The following is a 20,114-nucleotide window of genomic DNA, read 5'->3' as shown; positions in this document are numbered from 1 at the left end:
TGTGGAACTCATGAGGGTAAGATTATAACCATTGGGATACTGGATGATAAGGTACCCCTTTTAATGGATGGTTCTTTCTATAAATGACTGATATTTTGCATTGGCTGACTTAGGTAGCTGGCTGTCAATTCTTGCTTTATTTTAGATTGTTTGCAAGCAGAGTCGAAAAACCTGGTAGTGGATTTCAGGGATTGCATTATATTTTGGAGAGCAAGTAACATAAAAATTAATATTGTTGTGTTTCTTACTGTGATGGATAAATTTGTTTCTCGATCTATACTTAGTTACTGCAAAAAAGGTAATGGCTATGTATATGTATGATTGAGCAGACTGGTAAAAATTATGTGTGTATTTGAGCAGAATAGGCAGAGCCACTCCTGTAAAGAGGGGAAAAGAGTTAAAGATTGTGTGGGACAAGAACCCAAGAATTATAGTACATGATGACTAGAATACATTTATTTATGGGTAGAGATACCCAAAAGTTGATAGACTGAAGTCTGGGGAATGAATCATGCTAGTTAATTTAAGAAAGTGGCTCCATTCTGAGAAGTTAAAAATATGTGGTATGTTGAGTCAGATAGAGTACTGATCTCTGGAAGTGTTGATGCTAAGTCATTTGTCCTAGTTTGTTCTAAACTATTTCGTTTAGTATTTACTTTGCAGCCAAGTTAACTTATAGAAGACCGTTATTTTTGCAACATCTATTCTTCTTTCTGTAGTGTCTAAAACCATAAATGGTGGTTGTTATAAAGAAAAGAATCAGACTAGAAAGATGGAGTAATGTCTAACATATCAAGGAAAGTATGCTTTATTCTTACATTGAAATAGAAGAATACTTGATTCTCTTATTATTCAGAGGTACAGCATGCAGCAGACATTGAGCTAAGTGAAATATAAACAGATAATTGTTTTATAAATAAAAACATAAGCATGTTTAAATGACCCTGTAATCAGCTGGTACAAGAATGAGTAAAAGCATAGAAGTTTTGTAGATGAAAAGCACAGAAGCCTAATTACTTGCAATTGAATGACATAGGAGATGTTCTAATCTGATCTCAGGAAATGGACATGTAAGTAGACACATTATTAGAAATGCACCGGGAAAAAGAAACTTGATTAAATCTGGAAGAGCTCTTAGTATGAGGAGCTCAGCTCTTAGTCTGTCAGGGCCCTGAGACCAGCAATCACAAGCACTAATTGCCTTGACCAGTTTCAGTTGTCTTATGTATCCTCTACCTTTTGGTGCAGTTTTCCTTAAGCTCAAGTGCATATCTCTTGTCCTTTCCTGAGCTATGGTGTGTGTAGCCATGAGGCCAGACTGTTTCCTGCTCATCCTGCTGTTTTTATTGGACTTAGGAACTTGACCTCAGCCCTAACTGTCTCATCACATTTTGTTTGAAAATCACTGGGGTGAACTTGTTACTGCCACCAGTCCTGCTTGGTCCTGAAGTCCCTACCTCAGCCTGAGACAAGGTCACCTTTAATTCATCCTCCCTCATGTAGCAGTCCTCTTCTTGCTGCTGACTGCACCAGTCACTTCTCTGTAGCTGATACCTATGCAGTTACTAAAACAGTCTAACACAATATCTGTCTTTGCTGATGAAAGAGCATATTAGTGGCTTATGCTCAAGTTGTCTAACAAAATCTTTCATATTATTTTGTACTAAGCTACTTTCTAACCATTTTCTTTCATATTATTTTGTACTAAGCTACTTTCTAACCATTTTCTTCAAGAAAAGACTGGATGAGGCACTTAGTGCCATGGTCTAGTTGATTGGATAGGGCAGGGTGATAGGTTGGACTGGATGATCTTCGAGGTCTCTTCCAACCTGGTTGATTCTATGATTTGTCCCCTAGCCTATACTATTGTAAAGGGTTATCACATCTCATATGAAAGGCTTTGTATTTTCTTTGCTGAACTTCACAAGAACCATGTCATTCTGCATAGCTCCAATAGAAAACTTTGAAGAGCAACATCTGAAAGTAGTCAGACTTCATTTGAATTTTAAAAACTCAGAGCCTAATCTTAATGAAAGAAGCAAGAAGTAGGAATCTAAAAGTCTCATTTGTGATTTTAGGAATTATTAGAAAGCAAAACCTGTGGTGCAATTGTTTTGCTTTGGTTTTGGTTTTCCTTTTTTGTAAATCTCTTTTTTCCTCCTACAAATGGATAAAGAAAACGAATTCACAAGCTATATCTACAGAAAATTGGGCAGCTCTGAACAACCTTTTGCTAAACTGGGACAATACTTGTCTCTATTTTTGCCTTACTTCTCATTTTACGTTTTGGAAAGTCAGTGAAAATTGACAGGTACCTAGTCAATTCCCTTACATTTGTGGCTTGGAAATATTTCAGTTATACAACAAGATCTTTTAACATTTCAAGCATAATAGCCACATCTGAAAACATATCTTTAGAAAAAACAGTAGAAATACTCTTCTTCCCAGAAAAACAGAGAAATACATTTTTCCCCCCTCAGGATATTTCATACAATTGCTTCAAATTGTTATTATTCTAAAGAACATTCTTCTCCAGCATGCTCAGGACTGTTGAATGGATGCTTCAGTAAAAGGTGCTATGAACCACTGCTGTCAATTGAAAGAAAATACACATTTGCCTTTTTGCAATAATTTCCTTTAAAAATCTCTTATAAATTTCAAACAATAAAAGTAAGTCCAGAATATCTTACTACGCACCTGCTGACTATGTGTATGCCAGGTTATTACTTACAGCATGCTCCTGGCAAAATAAATAATGCTTAAAACAAATTTAAGTAATATGGGGTTTCTCTCCTAAACACGAGAAACAGACAGAATCTGCCTAAACATACCCAAAGGATACATTTGAGAATGCTTTCAGTTGGTGAAGGATTGAACAATGAAGCAAGGGTTTGCATCTGTGATTTTCTTTCATCATTACCCATTGCAACTTTGAATTCTTGAACCCCAGCTAGGTTCAAGAGAAAGTCTTTCTTGTCAGATGTCTCAGCTTTGTGGTTTGAATCCATTTTTATTTACAAGATGGACTTTTTGTGATTGGTAATCTCACAAGGATGTTATTATACAAAGCACACAGAAAAACAAACCTAGAATGATCTTTCTGTTCTGTAGCTGAATCAGACACACTTTAAAAGTTGCTAGAAAAAAATGAGGAGATTCTTGAAGCAATGAAAATAACTTAATAGAGGATGTGCATTTGAATAACATCCAAATTAGTATTTACCTCCTGCCAATTTGCCTTTTTTTGGTTGGTTTTCCTCTGAAGTGCTATGTATTTAATGAAATCAAATGCAGAGGGGAAAAAAAGTTATTTTTGTGATTGTCTATGAAAAACTGTCTTGTTTTGCCTCTGGGCAGTTTGGTGCAGTTAAAAATGTCCCAGTTAATTTTAACAGAGGCTGGTTTGCATTTAAGAACCATGGAGGTTCTTAAGACTCCTAGAAGTACCAGAGAGTACAAAGGGTGGACAACAGAAAACGTAATCTCTGTTTTATTCACATCAGACTGCACCCCTATATAAATGGGCATTTCTGTCTGTTCTCCTTTTCTCCCTCTCCCTGCTTCCAGCATCTTTTCTTTAGGGGGAAGCAGGGAGGCATGGCGGGGTAAGGAGGGCTTTGAGGCCTTGTGTTTAGCCTGATGGGGTGAAGGATTTGGAAGGTTTTGTTCTAATGAGATTGTGGTAAGACCTGGTTGGAGGACTGAGGCTGAATATGAATTCATGCATTTTGTATTTCTGTATACATTTGTGAATAGTATTTCCACTTAAACTTACAATCCAGTATGGAGTATTTTTATTTCACTCTTTTGGGATGGTGTACAGTATCTTTCTATCCACTCAAAACCAAAATGGAAGCATATAACAGTTTTCTTTGTACTTGTTTTTTCTAGAAATAACTGGTGGGTGAACTGATCTGAAACATGAATATACATCTAAGCGCTTAGAAATCAAATCTGAGTAAAATTTAAGTGTGATGTAAACAATTAATTTACCAGCCAAAGTCACAATGTGGTTGTTGAGGGAACTGTACTTGAAGGGATAGGTGTGTATAAAGCAAGCTGCATTCAAGAATTGAATTCTATTTCATTTTAAACCCAGTGAAGTGACCTGATTTTTCCTTTATACATATATCAGTATTTCTATTATAATTCACTCGTTTGTCCATCAGGTCATAAAGAGTTTGTGGGTGTGATGGTTTGGGTGTTACCCACCCCCCCTACTTTAGAAATCACCCAGACTAGACTCAGCTGACTCTGGAAATTGAATGAAGCTTATTATTTACAGCTCACAGAATACACAAGCAGATATTTACAGTATAGATATATTTATATACAGAAATATACAAGGTAAAAGGAATACAGAAAACACAACACCCCTCCCAGAAACCTGAGTCCCCAGGAGGGGCTCCCAACTGCCCTTCCACCTTCTCGTCCCCCTCTACCTTGCTCCAGAGGTTGGCTTGTGCCCCAAGGAGGAATGGAGGTTCGGCCAGGGGGTTAGGAAGCAAAGTGGATTAATCAGAGAGACGGCAGAGAGGCTAGAGAGAAATGCAGCCCAGAGCTCCCAAGCAGAAGAAACTTACCTGCATCTGGATTCTTGTTCTTATACATCTCAGCAAGCCTGTGAGTGAAGCAGACATCACCATTGTTTTCTCTTTCACAGCCTGTGATCTAATCCTTCTCAACAAAACACTCTAGCTAGCTTCAAAGTAGCACAGTGGGTTTCTGTTGTTCTATTTTGGTGGGGAGTTTTTGATGTTTTCTTTTTTCAGAGTTTAAAGGGACAGTAAACTCTACTTAAAGCCCACATAGTGTTATGAACATGAACAAGCTGATAGAAATTGGGGACTGGGAGGAGATTTTAACTTATTGATTGAGATAACTCAAGAATTTTGATTGGAACATTCAGGTAAATGCTTTCCTGCCAGTGCACTTAGTTTTTCTTTCGCTGTTAACTTTACAGTAATGCAGATCTCTCAGAACATGATTGACACAAGTCCTTGCTACAGTTTATTGTAACCAAGTTAGGATGAAACTAGGTATTTTTTTTTTAATATCAGTGAATTTGGAAATAATTCAAAACTGAAATAGTATTTAAACTTTGCTGCTTAGCATATCTCAGATCCTGAGAACAGCTGTGAACTTTCAGTGGATTGATTCCTATTCCTGTCTACTGGCACATCTAAACGAGGTGCAGAACAGCCTGATGTTTCAGCGATTCTTATATTGGTTATCTTCATTTATTATGTAATTTTTAAATGGCATTATGGCCTAATGTTTTGAATATGAATTATCTTTCTTTTAAGCAGTTAGGAAACATGTAAAAATACAGAAGTTTGTATACTTCACTTTAATGCAATTAAATGTGAAAAGCTGTGATAAACTACTGTTTCATCAGAAAAACAATTTAAAATCCAAAGTGTTCCAGATAATTATGTTGTTGTTTTTTAAATCAATGTTCTTGAACTAAAACAAAGGAACTTGAAAAGAAACTGCAGACTGATTCTGTGACAGCTTTAAAAAGAATAGAAGGAACTCTTAAACGTCTGTCAAATAAAACAGAAACAGTACTCTGTGATTTCAGAGAGTTTAGAGATGGAATTTTGCGTACATGCACAGATGTGTGTGTGTATATATATGGTGTATGCATTTTAATCAGATAGAGGTAAAATATGTGCCAAAAGTGCAAACCTTGATGCATTGTTTTCTAGAAGACTACAAATATGTGCTCCCATCTGATTTTTATTCAACTCAGCTACGTTATTTTTCCTGTAGTATTTTGAATAATAAAAGCCTACCACAGTTCTAGTCATAACCTTTTAGAAATGCTCTGCAACATATTAAAAAAAGAGTGATTTAATTAAAAAAAAAATCTACTTTTTTCAATCAGAAGTATCCAACTCTGTGAAATACTCATAAAGTGAAATACATGGAAATACATGTTAACACGTTTTTTCTCCTAGAAAGCACAAAGGGTTTTTTTGTTTCTTTTGAACGTCCTTAAAATCCTTTGCTTTCGCAAAAAATTAGACAAAAATTAGATCTGTCCCCTGAATTCTGCCTAAACTTTTCTAGCATATTGCAGATATGTAAAGAAGACTTTCTGCTGTGTCATTTGTAAAGTACTTAATAATCTATATAGCTTATCTATATAGCTCTGTTCCAAGATAGCAGAAGTGAAGAATAATTAACTCATTATTAAATAACTTGAAAGTTAGTGCCAGAAAAATGTAAATCTTTAACAAGACCTTTTCATTTAAAAACTTTCATCTTTTTTTTATTATGAAAGATGTTCTTTTAATGATATACAGCGTAATTATTGTAGAAATTAAAGCAATTTTATCACACATCCTAAACCATCTTGAGATAAATATGCATACACTGGTCTGTGGGTTATGAAATATTCAGCATGTGGCAAGAAATACTTTGAAAGGTATATATGTGCTGGCACTCCAGTAATTGAGTCACAAATTGCTTCCAATAGAAATGTGAAAGTTGCTTTTCCTCTGTCCAACTAATTTCACCCGATTTTCATGCTTATGAGAAAGACGTAATTTGTGAAGATAGTTTAAAAATCTAAACTTGCTCACACAGATAAAGTACTTCTTTTTTTAAACTGTTTTTTCCCCCAAACATCCAGGCATTTACTGACATGTATAATTTGTGCAAAATTAATCTAACAATACTTGGAGTACTCAAAGATACATTACCAGTATTTTTCTCAGAGCTATATTTGTCTTCAATTATGGTAAGCTTTTCTAAGAGAAACATTGGGACTTGTCAAGGAAGTGAAAAAGATAGAGAGGAAATACCTTCAGGTCTTTTCTCCAGCAAATAGAAACATGTCTGCATAATCAGAAAGAATAGCAGTCCTTAGTAATGAATGTCTATTAAATGCATCTTCTCTAAGTATTCATACATATTTTTGAGGAAAGTTACCAATTTCTCAGGTGTTCAAGACATGACCCAGATAGAGGCTAAAGTATCAAAAGCAGAGGTTCTGTTAACAAGTGGCAAACAGCAGAAATTCCCAGGAGACATCCAAGAGCTCTGAAGGTGTGTAGTGGAGGAGGTTGAACTCCTATAAAGCAAAATACGAAACAAAATAAACTCAAATGCAGGCACTCACTACAGTGACCTTCTGTAGTAGAGAGTATTTTACCTACCATCTAAAAGACAGACAAATGAGATCCTAGAAGTCACAGATCTTTAGTGCATAATTTGATTGAAGCAACTATTTAAAATTTATGAAATACTGCATGGGCCATAAAAATAACAATTAAGTGCATCATGGATCACAAATATTGGTAAGTGATGGAGATAGGTAGACTTGTTTGTCTAAGCTTTCAAAAAGCTTTCAGCAAAGTCCTTCACAAGAAGCTATTAAAATCAGTGTTAAGGGAAGAGCTAAAATTCTGTCATGTATCAGAAACTATGGGAAACAAAGAAGAGATAGCTTTGAAAAGGGTGAAATATTAATAGTGATGTGTTTGAATATTAGAAGAAAACCTTTCTGGTTTGTTGTACTACTTGCATCAACAATCTGGAAAGGAGGCGAAATAAGTACAGCAGATAGATGGAAGTTTTAGGATGCTTCAGCAGAATGAAGTCACCAACATGATGACAGATACGATGAAAAGCTGATCATAGTAGGACAATGCCCAGTGCTGGCAATTTGCTAAATGCTGTTCAATATCTTTGGATTAAAGTATTTCTTAATTAAAGAGAAAACTTCTATGTATATTCTCAGTGACAGATATATTTCCCATCTCCCCAAAAAAGAAAAAGAACTTTTATGTGTTTTTGCTTCAGAGAGCAAATGAGAGAACACAACAGAAAGACACTTTATGTTGACTCCTGAGTTTAATGGCAGGCTTTAAAGTTGAATATATGTACATGCAGTATATTAGTTGTGTAAGCAGAGATCACCGTGACAGAAGCATTTGGGAAACTGAACTGAATTAGTTCCTAATACTGCAAAGCTGGTTGTTGTGTTCGCTTAGCATCTTGCCTTGCACGTTGTCTCACTGAGTAAAAGTATGAAACCAATCACCACAAAAAGTAGTTGAAAGTCTACTCTTATCCATACTATGAGCTGTGTGGGCTTAACTTGCTTCACCTATAGGCAAACAGGATATGTGTAGGTCTACACAAGTCCTTTGGGTAGGTGCAAAATCACAGGGCAACCTGAGAGCCTTCTGTGCTTCAAGAGAAAAGCAGTAACAGAATTTTCTCTTCTCAGTTTGTAGCTGAAGAAAGGATTGGTTTCTATATATATTAAAAAAACCCAAAACAAGAAAACAAAAACCCCAAACACCACTAAAAAAAAAAAAAGTCACTTATTAATTTCTCTAGACAAGACTTTGTGCAATGAATGACATGGGAGATTTTGTACTAGAGAGGAAAATACAGGCAACAGAGAATGAGTTCTAGCCATGGTCATATAGGAGCAAATTTTGCACTTGCAATCTAACTACATATTAAAAATTCTTTACAATGAATTCTGATATCTATACCTTTGGATCCATAAATATTTATGTATGATAATGGTACAGGTGTTACACAAATGTATGTTTAGAAATTAAACATGGAAATTCATACATTCGCATTATTTGTAATTAAATAAGGCATATATACTTTGTAGATACATTAAGTTAACTGCTTTATTTTGCTTGATCAGAATGTCTTAGTTATCAAGAGAAAAATCATTAATGTATTAATTTTTTCTTTCCTTTGGTAAACATAGAGTGAGCTCTGGTGTTATATGTGATCAGTCTTCTCACTTCTGGATTATTTCCTTGTCTCTCTGTTTCTTTTGCATCGCGATGTAGGGAAAACCCTCTCAGAGCTGGCTTTTCTGCTACAAGAATCATGTTGCACTATTAAATACTGGAAATCACAACCTTCTTGGACAGCCAGAACACATATTTGCCCAAGAATGGCATGCACACAGATCCAGTGTGGCTAGGAAGAGCAATTTGTGCTAACAATTTGCTAACAACATGTCATTATTAACTTCAGGAAAATGTGAGTTTTGTGGGGTTTGGGGTAATTTGTATTTTGAGGGGGTTCTTTGCATGCTTCTTTTGTTTTGTTTGTCATGTGTATGAGGTGGGTAGTTTCTTTGTGGGGCAGGGTGGGGTTTGGTTTGTTTGGTTTGAGCATTTTAACTCATCATTTAATTCACTTTCACTTTAGTCACTTTCCAGCTTTGGGGGTAAAGGGATTTTTTTTTTTTACTGGATGGAATAGTGAATACTAGTAGATAAAGAGTTTCTGAGAAGTGCAAGGTATACAAATATAAACAAAACTTTGGTAAGTGTTGATTTCTGGAAGCTGGGAAGAGTGTAGCCTGCAGCTATTCCATTGTGCATATACAAGATCCATTTGTAAGAATTTATCAATAAGTCATAATATTCCTAACCAGAGTTTTCCATCAGTTGTCTTACCTCTAGTGATAGCTGAAAGAGTCAATATAAATGGTGGGGTATTGGAGCTAGATCATAGAATAGAATCATGGAGTCATAGAATCAACCAGGTTAGAAGAGACCTCAAAGTTATCGATATTTGTCATTCCTCTGGTCCCATAATCACCAGTTTGAAAAAGGACATAACATTTGAAGCTTGACTGTTTCTTTCTCATCTGTTTCTGATGGCATTTGAATGCCATGTGTATGAGAAATACCAGAAGCTAGACACCCAGCATCTTATGTCATCAGCTAGGCTAGTGAGGCACAGGAGTAAAAACAGAGGCACACAGGAAAAAATCCAAGTCAAGCTCAGTCACATGTATAATTCTCAAGATGCTTTTAGGAATCTAGCTTAGATCACTTTTCTAGGACAGCTCCCTTTTTTTCCAAACTGAAATTATTTTTATATTTTGTATAACTGAAGGAGGAAGAAATTTCTTTGGGACTTTTGTAGGCTTTTCTGGTTTGGGGGTTTTTCATAAATTAGGTTTTACTTTCTATTTAAGTGCCGTTTTCACTGACATTTAAAGCGGGGCCATATCACTCTGGTTGCTCATGTTAAACAGAGGCATTTCAAACCAAAAAAGATTTAAGGGAGACTCAAATGCCTTAAATTACTAGAGCAAAGAGAAGGTTAGCTTTTTTTCCTCAGTTGAACATTTTCTTCTATTAAACTCAGACACTTTGATCACTTTTTCTGTTCATCCGCAAAATAAGAGCTATTATCTTCCTGGCTCTGCCCCAGTATCTACCCTTTCTTCTAATTCAAATGAGAGAGGAGGCTGGCAAGTGTGATTATGACAGAGCTGTTTCACCCATCTTTCCACTTTTGAGATGTTCTGAAAAGAGGCATAATTTCAACAGATGTTCTGGCAATTTTGAGGATAGCTTATGGACTAGAGAATTCTGTCACTTTTATCTACAGATCTGATGAGAAACATTTCCTTTCTTTTAAGAAAATCACCAGCTCCATTTACTGTTTTCCCTTCAATAAGAGCTCCAGCAAGCAATAAAATGTAAATCAATAATTCTGAGCAGCAACTAACAGCTGAGGTAGACTTCTGTAAGCATTTCCTCATAAAAAGCAAAACTATGTGGTTGCATTTGGGAGTTTTTTGTCATTTGTTGTTATTTGGAAAAAAAATGTACATATTCCTCACCTTCCCCAAAGCCTTTTCTTTTGTGAGGTATCAGTTTTGCTTACTGAAGCTGAAAATAAAGCATCAGAATGAAAAAGAGGGCATTAATGATAAAATTTGGGTTCGTGTCACTTCTTCAGTATCACTCTAATGGAGAAATATCGCTGCAGTGAACTCCTTATCTGAATGTGAATAGCTTGGCAGTCAGCCGTATACCTGCTTTATGTGCTGAATGATAGCTTTTGTCTTGCCCATTACAAGCATTTGTGCTAATATGTTAATCTAATAATCTATTGAGATTTTGCTAGCTATGATGCAACAATTAATCCAGCAATCCTTTCCAGTTTTCCCTTGGGCACTTAAGTTAGTGTTTCTTAAGCACCATAAGTAGGGAATACTTTAATAGATGGTTGTTCCTTCACCCCCACAGCAACCTATCTTACTCGCTAAGATTACAAAAGACAAGCTGCACCAGAATAAAAGAGTCAGTCAATGCAAATATTTCTATAATCCTGTCACAAGTTGCAATCATGTTACCAAGTTCACAAAGCTGACTTTGGTGGTCTGTGTACGTGGTAGATAGAATAAGTTTTAAAAAAAAAAAAGCTGAGTTTGTGTCAAGTGTTTTCAAAAAACATCCTTAGCATTAAAGCTTTGATCTCTTTTAAGTAACAAAGAACAATTCATTTCTTTAACAGAAAATCTGCACTCATTACTTAGTGCCATGGTCTAGTTGACTGGATAGGGCTGGGGGATAGGTTGGACTGGATGATCTTGGAGGTCTCTTCCAACCTGGTTGAATCTATGATCCTATGTATTCTTGTGCAATGGCAGCAGATCTAGTTCTTTGCTGCCCTCAACCCATGCACTCGTATGACAGGTACGTGTGGTGCTTCCATATAGTGTTACAAAGTGTTTCAGTTTCCTATTTCCTGGGATTTCTCTCCATTTTAGCTTGGGTTATTTTTCTGTTATATTTCGTCCATTTCTGGTTTTATCTGCTCAGATAGTAGTTTATTTGTGTTGATATGTTTGTAGGGAAGTCAGAGTTAACTTGTTTGACAATAGTTTACGCATATCATGTAACATCAGTGATATGAGCCTCAGGTGTTCTGTAGCATCTGCAGCTATGGAAGTAAGAGTTGTAACTTTTCAGTGGATACCACCTCTGTACAGTAGATCTAGACAGTAACAAAGGTTAATGTGGACCAATGTTTATCTTGAGTATTCTGCTGTATGGTAAGGGTCAATCATGCAGTACCCTTTTATAATAATTGCAATTTGTGGGATGACTTTTTGTCATAGTTGCTGCTGAAAGCATAATTCTTTAAATGTAATCATTTCTTGGAAAAGCCCTTGCAGATATAACAGGCCTGCTATGGCACATCCTAGGAAATTGCATTCTGTCTAATGGTGTACTCTGAAGACACACTTTATATATGTCATAGGGCTAGTATATAATTTTCTACAGAACCACATTACATACCTGTGGAGATTTTTTTTTTCAAATAGATTTAGTTTTAAGGGACTATTCAAAAAGGAGCACTTAAAGGATTAATTGTGATTATATTGCTTGGATTACATAAGGATTTATTGTTCATTGATGACTAGCCATTAGGTCCCTGTGGATATTGTTTGGTGTTTACATTAAGGGAATGTGGTCTGTGAAACACATCAAGTGTAATAATCTACTTCACAATAAGACTGCACAAGCTCACTGTACACTGGTTTCCCTCTATAAGCAGCACCTAAAAGTGCTGACATTTTCTGCAGTATAGGTTTAATGATTACAGGGATTTAGTTCAAGGTGTCTTACTGAAACAGGAAGTAATCAGTTATTCGCATTACAGCTAAGAATATCACTAATTGATACTGTTTGAAGGTTATATTACTAGTTTCTTCTAAAGTATTTTTATGGCCAATTCATTAAAGAGGCACTTAGGATTATTTAGTCACAGCAATCACCATATTCTGTTTTGCGACAGCAGTAATTACAGCTGTAATATAGAGAAGAAATAAAGATAGTGTAATCTGTCTCCTGCAGCAGAACCATTTAAATTATAGAAACTATGTATCCATATTGCCTATGATCTGGGGCATCCCTTCACAGGCACTTGCACCTGCATAGCCATACCATTTATGGCTACACCTGTGTAAGACTCTTATTCATCTCTTTAGGTACCTTTCAAAATGATTAAAGACTAATGTATCACAGTATCACAGTATCACAGTATCACCAAGGTTGGAAGAGACCTCACAGATCATCAAGTCCAACCCTTTACCACAGTGCCCAAGGCTAGACCATGGCACCAAGTGCCACGTCCAATCTTGCCTTGAACTGCGTCTTCATCTTGTTCAAGCCTGGGAAGAGGTGGCCTTGGTACCCTTGTCACACATGATGAAGGATAAGAGTCAAAAAAAAAACCCCAATCCCCTGAAAAAACTAAAATTTCCATGGGATTACTGTTTTAATAACTTAATATTTCCCATCAATCATGAACAAAGAATTTAGGTAGGCCTCTATTTCTTTCTGAGACAATCACTACAATTATACATAGAATTAGCCACTCTTGTTGATACTAGTATTTGCTCAATGGTTTTGCTTATATGGATCATGGTTTAAAATATTTTTGCCATTTTGAGCATTATTAATACTTTTTCATGGCACATATCTGTCTTTTCAGAGTGAGACACAGAGTGCTGTCTATTTGAACAATGAATAATTCTGCCAACTGATTCAAATGTAAAGCTGGCTGGTGGCAACTATGATGCAATAAATTAGAAACTATCCTGCCTACCTGAGATTTATCTGTTTGTTTACTTAACTTTTCCATATGTGCAAGGTGTTCTAGTCTACTTGGTCAGAGTGGTTTTTGTTGTGCTTTTTTTTTTAATGAAGTTCAGACTTTATCCATTACTTCAACTGTTTTAGAGTGAGGCTCTATTCCACTGGTGTGCTGAATTAAAAGTTGGGTTTTCTCCTCACATTTGAAGAAATCTTTTTTAAAAAGAAGTTTGATACATTTAAAAAAATAGAACACAGTTCTGCTTATTCTTAATATATATATATTTTTTTTTTTTTTAAAATTTATTTATTTATATAAAATGAAACAGAAGACAAGCCAGCCATGTTTTAGTTAAACTTTGCCAGTGGTAGCCACAACAAAAAAGCTCAAACAGACAAACAAAACATTAACAACAACAACCAAAAAAACCCCACAATATTTTTTAGTATTGTCTTTGAACCTTTTGCCTCCTGCAAAATTAAATAGGTATAGGTCCCTCTTCTTCCTTCTGTTGTGGTGGATGGGTATCCAACTTAGACTTAACATTCATGGGAGAAAAGGAAAAGGAAGATGTTTTGTGAAACCAATGGATCACTAGGGAGCCACAGACATGTTAAACACAGGCTCTGGAGAGGAGGAGGCTCAGGGGTGACTTCATTGCTGTCTACAACTACCTGAAGGGAGGTTGTAGCCAGGTAGGGGTTGGTCTCTTCTCCCAGGCAACCAGCAACAGAACAAGGGGACACAGTCTCAAGTTGTGCCAGGGAAGTCTAGGCTGGATGTTAGGAGGGAGTTCTTCACAGAGAGAGTGATTTGCCATTGGAATGGGCTTCCCAGGGAGGTGGTGGAGTCACTGTCCCTGGAGGTGTTCAAGAAAAGACTGGATGAGGCTCATAGTGCTATGGTCTAGATGACTGGCTAGGGCTGGGTGCTAGGTTGGACTGGATGATCTTGGAGGTCTTTTCCAACCTGGTTGATTCTATGATATGTATCATATGTGCATATATATATTCATGCAAGCATATATGTACATTCTCTTTGCTATGAATGACTTGAAGTTAAAGGGATGTACTACAGGTAGATGTCTAAACACAAAGTTGGTGTGTGTTGAGATGCTCTATTATTTGCCTGGTAGCCACTTTGCAAGTGTCTCAATTGGGAAATTATAGTAGAAGAAATTGTTGCTTTTAAATTGCAGTTTTTCAAATAGTAATCAGTCAAGAGCATGCTGATTTACTTATTCATGGCATATAAATGCAAACTGTAGAAGTTAAATCTTAGAAACTCATTTCTCAGTCTTGGCACAGATGTTAAATTGAAGCTCAGCAAAGGTACAGCTCAGCATTAGTGTCAGGACTCAATACATAGGTTACTGAAATCCTACAGGTATACAGAGAACTCATTTTCTTCTTCACTTTAATAGCTGTAGAAGACGCTCATTGCACCTTAACAAAGTTCATATTTGACACTTGAGAAAACAAGATGACCATTTTCTTCCAAGCCTACAGCTTGTGGTTTAGATCTTAGTGTTATGTATGCCTATTCTTTATATGCCTCAATTTCGAGGGAAGCTACTTCTCAGTTACCTTGTGAATTGTGTCACCAACTGTGCTGATTTAGTTTATGTTCCCTGTGATCCCTTTAAAGCGGTAAATTATGGTTTCTATTTCACGATGCATATAGTTCTTTGATTTACTTCTTTCCACCACATTTCATTATTTGTCAAACAACAGCAGGGATTCAAGCTTTAATTCCTGGTAACATTAATGGTCTGCTGTAGAACTCAGTGTTCTAATGTGATTTTGGACACTTTGATACATTGATGATATTACAACCCAGCTTTGGGAAGCTTTTACATTAATAAATGGCTGCAGGATGCTGCTTTTCTCTTGACATTTTAGATACAAGCATGAGGTAATAATGTAGGACAAGGAACTTTAAGCCTGCCAAATGTCAATGTCGGAAGTACAATTAAAACCTCTTCATCTCAAGTAAGCCATCAAGTGGTCCATCTTGGAATTCCCTATTATGAAATAGTGAAGATTTTTAACCTCATGTAAGTATCAGACAACCTCATTAGCAATGAATGTTCTATGATATATCATGGCATCGTTCTCCAGTTCAGTAAGTTTAAATAAGATTGTATTTATTTCTTTTGCTCTTTGAATGGAGTGAATTGACTTAATATTTTCCTTGGGGGTTTAGTCACTTTTTGAAACCAATGCTATAAAGTTAGGAAGACTTTTGCATATTGAACTATTTCCATATTTTATCTATTATTTTACAAATTAACTTTTCGTATTCTTTTTTTTGATGATACTAATATATGTACCAAAGAATGCATCTGTGTAAAGAAATTGCAGCGATGAGAGACAGGGAAGTAGCTTGATGCAAGCTAAGTTCTGTTTATTGTACTTTCAGCACTTGGTTATATACTTAAACATACAAGCTAAACGATCATGCCAAATCCTAACTGGTCATTAAGACAGACCTCAGTACATACCTCATCAAGACAGCCCTCGTACATTAGCAACTAGATAAGCAAAGATTAACAAACCGCAGGTTCATGCTTTACATTGTTTTGTCTGCTGCAACATTCTCTAAGATCATTTCGATCCTCTATTTACTTAACTCAGTACTTTTCCCCTTTATACATTCTGAACCCATGGCTTATGTTCCAGTATGTCAAGATCAAGTAACTGTACAGCACTAAAAGTCCTACCATTCCCAACAAGAAATGTGTTTTTGGTTCATAGAAGGAGAAGCAAAATATTTAGAATTCTCAATCAGCTGATGAGACACAATTCATGTAACCCCTCCTTCCTGATTATTGACTTTCTTTTAAATCCATCTGTCTTTCTGTCACACACATACACAAGCTGATATGTACTTTGCACAACTGTAAGATTTATAATTTGATACAAAACCAACACAGGCAATACTTAGATGTGCAGGGAGTAGAGCAATGTAAATATATATCTGCATTTGCATTAGGTTTTGGTGTGATTGTATAATGCACGGTACATTTATATTCCATTTTAGCTATTAACAATCCATTAACATATGATCTGTGCTTCTTTTTATTTCCATTGTATCCACAACTTGAAAATTACTTTAGACTCTACATATCTCTGGGATTTTGGGGAATAGTGGGTGATAGTGGGCTGTGGGCTGGGGTTTTGTTCTGTTTGGAGTTTCTGTTTGTGGTTGTTGGATGTGTGGGGTTTTGTTTGTTTGTTGTTTTGTTCTGTTTGTTTGGGGGGTTGTTTGATTTAGTTTTTTATTTAACATTTCTTATCTTTAACTGGCAAACCGCAGGGTTATTTTTTTTTTCCCCTTTGCATTTCCCAGTTGATACACCAATGGTCGTGAAAACCTGGTAAAAAGAAAAATCTAAATTCTTATGTATGCAGTTAAACAAGAATTTGAACTCTAATTCCTAAAATTATTTTTTGAACTCAACTGTATTTCATGTGATTCTCTACTTGAAAATTCAGTGAATTTAACACAAAGAAACTAGTGGCAACTGCTCTCTGGGAACAGTCAGTTCTCAAGTTCTGAGTAGCTCTCTGCCTAGAAGGGCTCTTATTTTCACAATTTTTGCTTTGGGGCAGAAGAAATAAGCATGCATGCAGCAGACATTATTAACTGGTGCATGCCAGAGAGTAGCTTCCTATTCTGTGATATCTTCGAGACTATCTCTCAAATGAGGTCAGAGATGCACCTGTAAATGTGTTGTGTTCCAAACCTTCTTTTGTCATAGGGACAGCTGAGAACCATGACAAGGCATGTCCTTTCCTTGCTTTCAGAACCAGCAGTAGAGTTTGCTTGCACTCACTGTAAATGTCTTGACAGAGGCACCAATGCTAGCTAGGTACACAGACAACAAAGACACAAAGAGAAGCTGTGCTCAAGGCATGGAAGTTAAGCAGTACAGGAACAGACTCTGACCACCCCAAGACAGAATATTCTGTGAGAGTAACCTACTTAGCCTGTAAAAAAATTAAAGAAACACTCCTGCCTTTGTAATTAGTTAATTGCATCTTGAGCAGCAGGAGCTGACTCCTCATATCGATGTGCTTGATAGGTTCCACTTCTTATGTAGTCAAATAATTTACTGCAAGCAGTTCCTAGGGAACTGCCAGGGCCTATGATTCACTCTAGGATGCTTCAATGTCAATACTGTGAGGCACTGAATTCAGATTATCATTTCAAAACAGGCATTTTGATGTATTGCTGCGAGTGAATGTATGCAAAAAACCCACTCTCCTTCATATCCTGCAGTTAAATCTATGGACCTAGATGCTGCAGGAGTCTGTGTTTACATAACAGAACTCTGTTTGGTATCTCCAAACACTGCCATGAACCAACACGTTCACTCTTTTCCTCTCTGAAGGGAGGACAAAAATCTCTGACTTCTCATTGATTGTATTCTATTCCCAGATTTAGAAAAAAATCACAGCAGGCTGCTTTGTGTATAGCAGGGGACACTGTTGCATAGTGAGACAGAACTTCCTTGGAGATGAATGAGCTTTTATAGCTATCTCGATAGTATTATGTAAGGGATTACACTAATGAATCTGAATTCCTCTTTCCTTGGTGTGTTCACATATCTGTTTAGGTATACAGTTGGATATGTCTATGTCCTTGACAACTGCTTTATTCCACCTTGTAATGGAGGAGCAGTAATTTATGTCAGGTGATGTTTATTTCAAAATTAATATTGTTTAATTTTCAATATTTTAAAGAATAATTAGGTTCTTCTGAAAGTGTCGTGGAAACATTATACAAAGGAATAACTAGATCTAGAAATAACTAGCAAAATATATAAACATTAATTGAAGTCAATTGAATTGGAAGAGAAGGTTCCTCTCATCAATACATCTCTTGCAGTTAGTTATACTGCTTGTCTAGTTGTACTAGATGGACTCCAGGGGCGACTTTGTGCTTATGTCAGAAGGCAATTAGTGAATTACTGGAGGCTTTAAGTATTTACAAAATTATCTCCCAACTCGTGGAGCTAGCTACAGCTTCAGACAATACCCAACCACTTTCAGGGAATTCTATTAGTGTCTTATCAGCTGCTAAGGCTTCTGATTCTTCCTCAACTTTACAGGATGCTGGGGAAAGGAGGCAGACAATCTCTGACCTAGTCCTGGATCCTCTGGATGATCTGTGTACCTCCAGGTCTTCCTGTCTCGGCAGGAGACTTTCAGGTGTGGGCAGGATGTCTTGCGATGTGCAGTCTCAGCACAATGTTATGCTGGCTATGCAGGCTGAGTGGAGGCATTTAGAGCCTGTTCCTGGTAAACTCAAGGAAGTGGAGTTTCCAGGCAAACAAATTCAAAGCATCAGAGTTTGTTCCTTTGTGGCAGAGCTAGCTTACAGCTTAGCATAGCAAGATGCAATAAGGTAGTAAGGTAGTATACTGTCAGGAACAGAGAGCAATAGCAGCAGCAGGTGATAGGAGGCATGAGTACAGTGGCAGAGCATGTTGTGTTACCTGCTCATCTGATCAATACAGCCCAAGAATAATGGACCTTTAGACACAGAATAGGCAATCAGAATGACAGTTATCCAGGCTTGACTCTATTAGGTGAAATCATAAGCTTGCTGTATCCTGTTTACCACAGGATATAAACAGGAGCAAAACATGTCTGGGCAAGCCAGAGTCTTTAGACTCAGTGGCTCCATGTTCTTTGTCCTCTTTCCTGTGGTTGCTTCTCCCCACTATCAGAAGAAGGGAGAGCAGAAAAACATGCCCGAGCAAGCCAGGACACATATAAGCCTATTTTGGCCTACCATGACAGACCTCTTCTAACTAACATGACACACATAGCTGCTTTGTGTTACCTGTAAGGTTACTTCACTCTGGGTACTTACTGGATAATCTACTGGATAACCAACAGTTGTGTCTAGTAGTTTACCCTTCTTTATTCCTTACCCTTCAACCAATGTATCTGCTGTTCTTTTACAGCAAAGCTGCAAATCTCCCTTTACAGTCATCCACAGATTTTCTACAACCTGTTATGATCTTGTTCCCTTGTTAATATTAAGTATTTCTTGTCTGCTAGCATACACAAAACAAAGTCTCATACCCTGCCAGCATTTTCTGTGGGAAGGAATTTTTGCTACCTTTCTTTTTATGTTTATTTTTCCCCAGCAACCCCTCGTTTCTGTGCTGTAATTAGAAATAGATTTCAGAGCCTTATAAAGTAATCTGTCTTAAATTAGAGTCTAAAACTAGTAATCAAATATCTTGATAATAGTACTTCATTATTGATTTGGATACATACCCTTTTCTACTTATGCTTTATGCTTATAAATTCAATGACTTGCATATGAAGTCACTGAAAAAAATTCTTCTAGATGTCCATAGCCATTAATAACCAATAAAAAAAATGGTTTTACTTTGTCTGCTGACACTACTGTATTGAATGTTTTGATTCAACTGGCTAGCCTTCGATCGTTTTTGCACGGATCTATATTCATGTACCAGCTGCTTCTTATTGATTCAAGGTTTCAAATACACATTTTTACATCAGCTTCTTTTCTTTCCTTCCTGTGTACTTTTTTTCCACCCCTCATAAGTTCATATTTGTTTTTCTGGAGGAAGTGATGCTGTGTAGGTTGGTTTTGGGGGGGTTTTTTGTTTGTTTGGATTTTCTTTTTTTAATTATGATATTTGTGTGATTAGGGAAACTAGGCACATCTCTTGA

The 20,114-nt window shown here is 36.5% G+C and overlaps 1 long non-coding RNA gene across 3 annotated transcripts in view; it reads left to right on the top strand.

Moving 5' to 3' along the window:
* The first annotated feature begins 8,836 nt into the window (after positions 1–8,836).
* Positions 8,837–20,114, top strand: part of LOC135178149 (uncharacterized) — an 81,818-nt gene continuing 70,540 nt past the window's right edge. For all 3 annotated transcript variants that reach the window (XR_010303385.1, XR_010303384.1, XR_010303383.1), the window contains exons 1-2: positions 8,837–9,027; positions 15,297–15,451. This is a non-coding gene — a long non-coding RNA (uncharacterized LOC135178149). The remainder of the gene's footprint in view (positions 9,028–15,296; positions 15,452–20,114) is intronic.

This window comes from Pogoniulus pusillus, chromosome 9, assembly GCF_015220805.1.
Source record: "Pogoniulus pusillus isolate bPogPus1 chromosome 9, bPogPus1.pri, whole genome shotgun sequence".
NCBI lineage: Eukaryota > Metazoa > Chordata > Aves > Piciformes > Lybiidae > Pogoniulus > Pogoniulus pusillus.
Note: the sequence above shows the minus strand (reverse complement) of the source record. Positions and strands in the feature narration are given on the sequence as shown.